The sequence below is a fragment of the Ruditapes philippinarum genome, unplaced genomic scaffold, assembly GCF_026571515.1.
Source record: "Ruditapes philippinarum isolate M1 unplaced genomic scaffold, ASM2657151v2 ctg2046_1_1_1_1, whole genome shotgun sequence".
Taxonomy (NCBI): Eukaryota; Metazoa; Mollusca; class Bivalvia; order Venerida; family Veneridae; genus Ruditapes; species Ruditapes philippinarum.
In genome coordinates this window covers 67,710-78,725 of record NW_026866957.1, presented here as the reverse complement: position 1 = coordinate 78,725, position 11,016 = coordinate 67,710, and the positions used below count along the sequence as shown (strand labels likewise).

Sequence of the window (11,016 nt, the reverse complement as noted above, 5' to 3'; positions counted from 1 at the left end):
GATATATGTTTCTCCAAATTTCTTACAATATGTTATATAATTAGCAATTGACTTCTCAGTTTCAAACTCATATATAAAAAGATGGTCGTTTTTTTAGCTGACCACAGCACATTTTGCTTACATTTGTAGTTCAACAAATTACAACGTTTTTCATGTGATTTGTTGTGATTAATAACCGTTCGTCGTCGAATGTCAGTACTTCTGTTCCACCAATTTGGTTTTAAGTGTCTTTTGGTAAAAGAGAGAACAGTTTATCGTCGTTGATTTCTTCGTTTGGTAAATGTTTGATGTCTTTAATATGCCCTCATGGAATTGAAAATAACTTAAGGAATATGCTTTGTTGATATTGGCATTTGAGAAACTAGAACATAGGCCGTTAAAGTATATTGAAATATGTACATAGTTCGTCCTTTTTAAAACTTAAGAGAGCTCGTTTCTATACATTTTGACCTGTATATATGTTAAACAAATTCAAGAGTATCAAGATTTATCCTATGGTTTTTTAAACAAAACGATAAAATTATGTTGTTTTATATAAATATTGTACGGAAACAGGACGTTTTGTTTAGGAAACAAAATATTTAGAAGCTATTCTTTGTAAATTGGACGATGATTGCACGCAGTCCCCACTGTCTGTCAATAAAATAATGGAGGAATTAATTCAATCTTGGTATTCAAGGTAATCGTTAAAATGAAGATTAACATTAACTATTTTTCCGCTAAAGTTTCACGTCATTATAAAATTTTAAATGTTACTAATGAATGTTTCCAATATTCAGACTGTGGATCTCCATTAAATGTGGCCAATGGTAATTTGCTCTATATTGCAACGACGTTTGGATCAACCGCTTCTCTTGTATGTGATAGAGGGTATGATGGAAACGGTACAATAAGCTGCCTTGACACTGGCAGTTGGGAAAGCCCACCAAAATGTTCTATTAAAGGTCAATTATTATTTGGTTCAATTTTATTATTTTTTAAAATATTAAGACTTTTTGTCAATTCATTCATTGTGCATATATTTAACTACAATGTAAGCCTGTGCGTTAATAATTTATAAATGTATTATATGTATTACTGTACAGGTGATATAAATAAAGAGCTGACACCGTATTGAATTATAGGTATTGTGCACATTTTTGTTTTTGTTTTTCACCTTTATATTGTTTTCTGTTCTTAATTGTCTGATGTAATTAATGAAATATTGTATTTAGCTATTGTATCGCAAGGACAACATTAATGAATTAAAATTTGTAACAGGAAAATACAACTTCGTGGTAGCATAACTTTACCGATCAAATATTGAATCCTGTGCATGAATTTTAAGATTTAAGGAGGTCCCAGTGATCTGATACAAGATATAGGTTCCTCCCTATTCCTTACAAATATGTTATATAAAAAGCAATGGACCCCTCAGTTTCAGACTCAAATAAAAAAAAGGTCGTGGTATTTAAGCTGACTAGAGCACATTCTGCTCATATTTGAAGTTCAACTAATTACAATGTTCTTCATGTGATTTGTTGAGATTAAATAAAGTTCGTCGTCGTATGTCAGTACGTCTGTGCTAACAATTTGGTTTTAAGTGTCTTTTGGTAAAAAAGAGAACAGTTACTTGTCTTTGATTTCTTGGTCTAGTATGTGTTTGATGTCTTTAATATGGCTTCATGCAAATAAAAATAACTTAAGGAATATGCTTTGTTAATATTTGCATTTGGGAAACAAAAACATGGGCCGTTAAAAGTTTATTGAAATGTCTACATAATTCGTCCTTTTAAAACCTTCAGAGAGCTCTTTTCTATACATTTTGACCTGTATATATGAAATACAAATTCAAGAGTATAAAGCTATATCCTATGGTCTTTTTAAACAAAACGATAAAATTATGCCGTTTTCAAATGAATATTGCAAGTAAACAGGATAAAATGTTCCAGAAACAAAATATTAAGGATATTTTTTTTTAATTGGTCGATGATTGCACGATGTCCCTACTTGCTGTCAGTAAAATATACGTAGGAATTATTTAATTTTAGGTATTCTAGTAAATCGTTACAATTGAGATGTTCATAAAACATTTTTTTTCCAATAATGTTTAATATCATGATATGAATTTAAATGTAACAAATGAATTTACCATTATTCAGACTGTGGACCTCCTTTGAATGTGACCAATGGTTATTTGCAGTATAAAGCAACAACGTTTGGATCAACTGCTTCTCTTGTCTGTGATGGAGGATATGATGGAAACGGGACAATAAGCTGCCTTGACACTGGCAGTTGGGAAACACCACCAAACTGTTCTTTAAAAGGTCAATTTTAATTTGTTTCAATTTCAATCCTTGTTAAATATTAAAACTTTTGTCAATACATTTGTTATTTATACTTTTAACTTTATTGTAAGCCCTGACGTTAATGAGTATTAATGCATTATCTGTATCATTTTATTGAATATTTTAAAAGATTTATCAAGAACTATACCGTACTACCTTAAAGGTATTGTACACATTATTTTGATTGCCACCTTTATATTATGTCATTCATTAATTATACGTAAATATGGAATTCGTCAAAGCCTATAAACAGGCAAAGCGGTTTATATATTCGTTCATTGTTTCCATTTTCCGTTTTAAAGGGACTCCACTGAGGTTTCTAAAAACATAAAATTTGAATTTCTTACATAAATGAGCTTGAGCACTTTAAACAGTAATATATGCAAAGATAGTTAGAAATATACTTTGAAATAAATTGAAAATCGTAGTTTTATGCTTTTCTTAGGCTAATTTGAGTGAAAAGCGTTTACACGCTTTTCAGTTTGGGTCAGTTTTTTACAATTTGAATAATTATTCGGGAAAACGGTGTGCGCGAATGATTTGAAATTTTGCACAGAGATTAGTGGTCTAAACCTACATCAAATGGTACAATTATCTGGAAAAAATATTTTCAGTCCCATCATGTCAAAAAACCCCAGTGGAGTCCCTTTAAAGGTGCATTTTGGTTATTCATGCACTACTTCCGCTTTCACTCGGAAGACCCCGACGATTATTTTTAAACCGAAAAGTTCCGATTGTTTCGTTTTCGGAATATCCCGCCTATTATCATAGAGTTACGTTGAAAATGGCGGCCCCAACTAGAAATAACAATGACAATTTCACTGATAGATTTTAAAATCTGTATGTTTTTGAACTGTTCTTTGTTATTTTTTCCTTTAAGATATACACGTGTAGTCTATAGCCGGGAAAGTCAAAGCTATGGCCCGCTTCGCTGACCAGGCCTTTGTCTTTCCCATTTTAATGAAGTTTTATATTTAGCTATTTAGAAATGTACCTTTAGGACAACGTTTGAGAATTAAAATCTTGAGCAGGGATTTACAACTTCATGATAGAATGACGCTACAGATACAAATTAATGATTTTGAATGAACATTTGAAGTTGAATGTCACAATGATCCGTACCAAGATATTCGTTTACACAAAATTACTTAAAATACTTATTAATTAATCAAACGTCTCGTCCCCTCAATAACAAAAGAATGGTTTATTATGCAACTTTCAAATATTTTTGTCAAATTTCACATATTCGTAAAGTGTGCAGATTTCAAATATTTTGCTTATATTGCACTTGTTGAATGACACATTCAAGTCGTGTTTGCATAGGTCACATGATCGAAGGTCATCATTTCTATAACGTTGAATATTTAACCTATTTCCGTTAACTTTTATCTTTATGATTTTATTCTAGATATTTATTAATTAACTATTAAAGGTAAATGTATATAAATAATTGACAATCTATTGTCCTTTATAAAGCCTTAAGAAATTTAGCTGATATTTGTTAATATATCTTATGTTATACAAATTTAGCACCGATATAAACAATTAACATGCTTTGTTAATGATATATTAACTGTTTGATAATATATCTTTAAAGACTCACGCCTATCTGCTCATAATGATTGTGTTTCTCGTTGTGTTTCTTCACTAACCTTATCAATGCTCTTCTATTTATTTTGATCTATCTGATTTTGTTTATATGTGTTTAGTTTTAGGATGTCCTGTAGGATGGACCCAATTTGAAGATAATTGTTATTGGTATGATCGCACACCTGTGACATGGGAAACTGCCAAAGTAATATTATTTTCTTTTATTATCCTATACGTTAAACATTTTCCACGATTGACGCCTCTACGTTTTTTAATTGTAAAATACCCCATCAACATCATTTTTTTACAACATACTGACCCCCAAAATGATATAAGAACGTTGTACCTTGCAAAACAGCTTTTAAAACAAGGTGCTTTTTTTTATTTTGACAGTTTAATCATTTTAAAAATAGTAGGGGGTCGGTTTAACGTCACGTTCGGGGATTCCATAAAATTATAGTATCTTTTAATAAAAAAAATAACATCATTACCGAGAAACCCGGGCTAGGGGATGTATTGAGGGAAGGGCTTTTGTCCAAGCGGAAAAATGATAAAAATTAAAAGCAGTATAAACAGACAAATTGTTTAAATACAGATACAAAATATATCTAGTATTATATAGATAAATCCATACATGAATTTATTGAATACAAACTGCAAAACATAACTATTTTAAACATTTTATTCCATTTTACATTTAAAAACGTTTAAAATAGATACATTTTAACCGATTTCACAGAACATTTTTATACTGTTGGCGATGTTTTTCGTCCAGCGATAAAATGTCCCTTATCATCTCTTATTGTGCATGTAATAGTGTCCGTTACTTTATGTATTTTGCATTTTCATCCTTAGTACGAGGCGGCAATATTGGATTCTATATGAAAAATGACAAATCATTCCTTTTTCAGAATGACATTATTATTTTATATTGAATCTCCCGTAATTGCTAATTTCTATATTTAGAATGACATCACAACTCTATTTTTAGATTAATTATCTTAATATACTGAACTGGTTCATTATACCCTTATTTCATATTATTCTTTAAGAATGACATCATCAGGTTATAAAATAAAACAAAAGGGACAGCATTACCGAAAAATTGAAAAGATATCTATACAGATAATATCGCAAAGATTTATCCATCTGTTAATCTGATTGATAAAATAACGATTGGTGCAAAAATAACTTTTTTAAACGAACTTTTTATTTCATTAAACAAAATTTAAGATAGATTTATTTTAAGCTAAAATATTTATTGACGATGTTGTCTGTTTGACGTCACTATTCCAATAGCTAACGAACCTTGACACATCGCTCTGAAAGCACAACTGATCAAGAAGGAGTGGGAAAAGGAGTAGGGCGGAGGAAGAAAAGCGAGGAGGAGAAGGAGGATGAGGGAGTAAAAGGAAAGAGGAGGAGAAGAAAGAGTGAGGAGGAGGAGGAAGGAGAGGGATAAGGAGGAAGTGGAACGAGAAATTGGAGGAAATGGAATGTGGAAAAGTAAGGAGGAGGAAGAGTAACGAGGAGAGAGGAGAAAAAAGTAGGATGCGTGCAGTCTTTGTACGATAAACTTCAGCGTAGAGTACCCCGGATCAATCTTGTCCATTGTATTGTATTCTCGACTATTTAAACGATTCCCAATATATCAGCCCTGACAAAAGGAATCTATTGGTCTTTGACGATTAAATGACGGAAGCTAAATATGACCAAAGGATTGTGGATTTCTTAATCAAGGTAAGACACACAGAGACATATCTATCTTATACTTGACGCAAAATATATTACCGCATGAATGGGGCACAGTAGTGGATTATCTTCCCTTGATAAAAACCGAGGTTAACCAAAATGTAAGTAGGTCCAAATATTTGGAATCCTTTGCTTTTATCGTTGAATTTTATATAAGACAGGTTGATATGTCTTAATCATTTATTTACACATGCATTAACAAATATGTAAACCGTAAGGAAAAAATGATTACTTTATGTCAACATATTCTACATCTAATCGCAACATCTAATCTGAATATTACAAATGATCATAATTAGCCCTAATTAATTCAGTCTGCTACAAAGAAATATGCGATAAAGTCCGAGTAATCTAATAGCTTAGGACCTATCCATTTATAGGGAGTATTCAGGGGAGGTTATTCACTACTGTCCCTCATTGGACTGCAAAGATATCGCATTTAATACGCAGTATCTCGTATTGTTCAATAACCATATAGATAGACAGCAAGTGGCGACATTTGCGAGAAAAATCTATCTTTCATCACATGCCATATTTATAAAACTTTTCCAAAACACAACGTCTAGACAGCATGGCTTTTTGGTGGTAGGCTTAAATCGGGTACCCCGGAACTGGCCTGTTTGCGCGAAAATGTATTCGAGATAGAATAAAAATCTGGAAACAAATTGATCCCTCGGAAGCATTAATCACAACAAAATTACAAGAGAATTGCAGAATCGGTTTGATTGAGTCTGTACATGAGGGATAATGAATACGTGCAACAACCCTCACGCCCCCTAGCACCGGCTTGAGCGGTACTCAATTCTCAACACTCAAGAGTGCTGGCATCAATGATCCTGAAGGACCAGAAAAATATCACAACACTGAAGTGTAGTACGGGGCAACTTTTTACAGGTACCACATAGCACTTGACACCTGCTGTTGTAAAGTATAAAAATCTGGAAACAAAGTGATCCCTCGGAAGCATCAATCAAAACAAAATTACAAGAGAATTGCAGACTCGGTTTGATTTAGTCTGTACATGAAGGTTACTAAAATGTTCGGTTACTAAAAAAGAGAAAAGAAGCAGATGAGGATGCGTATCTCGGTGAATGTAACACGATTGTTACGGCTATGAATGATTTAAATCATGATGATGATAATGATGATGATGATAGTGATGTAGATGATGATGATTATGATGATGGTGTTAATTAAAAAGAGCATGTAGTGAGTGGTGTTAAGAGACAGTCTATCTTTATAGAGCCTCCTGGTAAGCGCATGGAAGAAGATCTCTAAGAATAACGCAAACGTAATGGTATATTTTACAAAAAAAAGTTTAGAAGCCTTTTAGTCAGTCTCAAACAGAACAATTTAAAAATAAGTTAATCTGTTACATAGATCAATATTTTAGTACTGGCGTAACTCTCCAGGAATGATGGTTGGAAACTACCCGCCTATATGACTGAAATACTGTTGGGAAAAAGGTGTAAAATAAAACAAACAAACAAACAAACAAACAAAACTATTACCTTCTTGCCGGAGCTTATCCTTAAGCAGATATTGATGAGTTACCACATTTGAGGAAAAAGTTGAGACAAAATAAAGCCCTGATTGACTTTTATGTATTACATTGGGAGCCTATGCAGCAACTAATTCTCCAATCAGCAAAGAAACTTAGACATCAACACAACATGACTATTGCAGAATCTATCAGACAAGCCGTTAAACATAGAAAAGACCTGTTGCAGGCGATATGGACAAATCATGACCTCAGCAATTCTAATAATGAAAGCAATGAAGGAATTCAATTAGGAGACCTGATGAGAAAAATATAAGAATGATCCCCAGTTTTTTACTTTTAAAAGACAAGATGGGCCCTTTAGAAGTATACGATCATAAACAACAACATGGGAACAATATACACCTGAACCAGAGAAATGTATCAACATGTTTAGAACTTGAGTGACGGGTATGTTATTGCCAATCATAAAAGCCATTAAATTGATTGCAGCAGTAATTCTCGTAGAGGCTGATAACATTAGAATATTGTAAACAAGGAAAAGCGGCGTTCACTGAACGAAACCCTCACACGATCCAGCAACAAGAGACAATGACAAGGAGCCCAGGTGGACCCCATTAAACAGGACAACACACAAGGGAGAAGCCGAGCTCAAGGAAGCGGCGTTAACCTAAAAGAAACAGAAGAGAAGCTCTAAAATACACAACGCCCTATGGACATATGGTAAGCCCCGTATCATAAGAGATAGAAACGTCATTATTCGCCGTATTTAAAAAAAAATGCCGTAAAAGGGACAAAATTGTAACACATCAATAGTCGTATTACTTCCCTTAAATAAAGGAAGCAACAAATGTTTAATACAGTTAATATTTACCGATATATATATAATTATACCCACGGCCAATTATATTTGTTCAAATCGAGCAGCATTTTATAAGCTTAAATAATTAAACTTTTATTTTACGATATTTGCAATAATAAAAAGAAAAACTTCTATATGATCAAAATACTTTTAAAATAGGCGAGGCTTTATCATAAATGAAAAGGGACAATAAATTAGAACAGCCTTTTAATTCAAATCGGCTGTAGGAAATTTAAAACTTTCTTTGAATACTGGGTATATATCTAATAAAATTCAAATCTTTGAAAAATGTGTGTCTGTTTAACAAAATCGTAAATAAGAATCTGAACGTTTCGGGCAGTGAATATTACTTAATTTTTTCGATATTAAACCGACTAATTAGTAATATTTATAACTTTTGAGATATAAAATACAAGTTTCTAGTTATACGTTTATTTAAACGCTTTTATTTGATTTATTAAAGCATTTCTTATACGTATAATTTAAAAACGGCCAAAGTAATTTGACGTATAATAAAAAGGATTCTTTTTTCAGCAGCTTATTAAAATGTCTTTATTACGATAAATATAAAATATCGAGAACAAACTCACCTCGGGCTTTTAACAAAAACTCTGAGTTTTTATAAAAATATAAGGACAAAATTTAAAAGTACGTCTTATTTTTTTAAAAGTATAATTAATAAGTTTGGAATATGTTTTGTACATTTGCGGGTATAACGATTCAATTGATAGTTAATTCTGGTTAGTAACGGTACCATTTTATTACTTTTAAATGATACCCCTATTTGTTTACTCTGCTATGATTACCGTATATAACGGGCCGTGAAACACAGTTTCATTCATCGCAACGGTTAAGTATGTAATTTGAACGATTTCAAAAGACAAATTTAGAATACGTTAACAAAATCGAAATTGTGATTCCGTGCTAATAATTATCATATAATAATAATAATAATAATAATAATAATAATAATAATAATAATAATAATAATAATAATAATAATAATAATAATAATTTTATTCGGTAAAAGTGTAACCTTCCAATCGCACTAGGGTTCGTTATTTATCTTAATGTATCTTTAAATTGCCAGTAATTGCCCACGTTAGTGATATAGTCCGATGCAAAGCGCAAGAAAATAACCATAAATTAAAGATATCATATTGCAAACTAGTGTTAAAAATTTGTCAATTTTGTTACTGGCTATATTTTAATAGAAACCCTTCTGGGTTCAATAAAAATGATGCATACATTATTGTAGTCATTTTGACGCTTATTCGTTATTATGCCCCCCTTCGAAGAAGAGGGGGAATATTGTTTTGCTAATGTCTGTCTGTCTGTCGGTTCGTCGGTCCTACGGTCCGTCGGTCTGTCCGTCTAAAGACCACAGAGGTTCCGCTAATTATCTTAAAAACTATTAATCACAAAGTCTTCATACTTCACATAGTGATTGGTTATAACCAGAAGATGAACCCTATTGATTTAAGAATCACTAGGTCAAAGGTCAATGTCACAGGAGTCTTAAAAGTCAAATTGGTTTCCGCTGATTATCTTCAAAAGAATCCATCACAATGTTGTCATGTTGCACATAGTGATTGGACATAACTAGTAGATGACACCTATTGATTTTGGGGTCAAAGGTCAAGGTCACAGTGGCCTTAAAATTCGAAATCTTTTCCGCTGATTATCTTGAAAAGTATTCATCACAAAGTCGTCATATTTCACATAGTGATTGGACATTACTGGTGAATGACCCCTATTGATTTTGGGAGCACTAGATCAAAGGTCAAGGTCACAGGGGCCTTAAATGTCTGAACGGTTTAGGCTGATAATCTTGAAAAGTATTTTTACAAAGTCGTCATATTTCACATAGTCATTGGTCACAACTAGTTAATGACCCCTATTGATTTTGGGGTCACTAGGTCAAGGTCACAGGGGCCTTAAATGTCTGAATGGTTTCTTCTGTTTTATCATGAAAAGTATTCATCTCAAAGTCTACAGGTTTCACATAGTAATTGGTCATAACTAGTAGATGACCTCTATTCATTTTGTGTCACTAGGTCAAAGGTCAAGGTCACAGGGGCCTTTAATGTCAGAAGGGTTTCTGCTTATTATCTTGGGTACAATAAATTGCAAAATCTTCATATTTCACATATTGATTGGTAAGAACTTTGGTAGATGACCTCTATTGATTTTGGGATCACTAGGTCATAGGTCAAGGTCACAGAGGCCTTGAATGGTAATATGATTTCCGCTTATTATCTTTGTTACTATTTGTCACCAAGTATTCATATTTCACATATTCATTGGTCATTAATAGATTACTCCTATTGATTTTGAGGTCACCAGGACAAAGGTCAAGGTCAGAGGTCTTTGAATGGTAGTGGGTTTCAGCTTTTTATCTTGAAAGATAATTATCACAAAGTCTTCATATTTCACATAGTAATTGGTCAAAATCAACAGATGATCCATATTGCTTTTGGGTCACTAGATCACAGGGGACTTAAATGTCAGAATAGTTTCCGCTTATTATCTTAAAAAGTCTATTTATCAAAAAGTCTTCTTATTTCTAATATTGATTGGTCATAACTAGTAAGTGATCCCTATTGATTTTGTGGTCACTTGGTCAAAAGTAAAGGTCACAGGGGCCTTAAGTGTCTCATTATCTTGAAAACTATTGATTGCAAAGTCATCATATTTTTCTTTTTCCTATAATTGAATACTTCAATGTACCCAATTATGGCAACTTTCTCTAACACAATTACCAATTATGTGAGTCAAGGGCTAGAAAGTGGGGCATCTATGTCGTTCGACATTTCTTGTTTTATATAAATTCCATGAATAAATGGATAAATCTTTACGATACAATTACAAATGTTGCTGCAATGCAGCAATTGAGAAGCTCAGCGCAAAAAAATGTGCTCAGTACAGATACCTTACCAAATTATTCCTACGCATATTCAGATTAAGTACTATTGTAGATTTTT

At 32.4% G+C, this 11,016-nt stretch overlaps 1 long non-coding RNA gene across 1 annotated transcript; it reads left to right on the top strand.

Moving 5' to 3' along the window:
• Positions 1–789: 789 nt before the first annotated feature.
• LOC132734330 (uncharacterized) lies at positions 790–4,091 on the top strand. The gene is made up of 3 exons (XR_009626295.1): positions 790–944; positions 2,142–2,306; positions 4,043–4,091. It is a non-coding gene; the product is annotated as an uncharacterized LOC132734330 (long non-coding RNA).
• Positions 4,092–11,016: the final 6,925 nt, after the last annotated feature.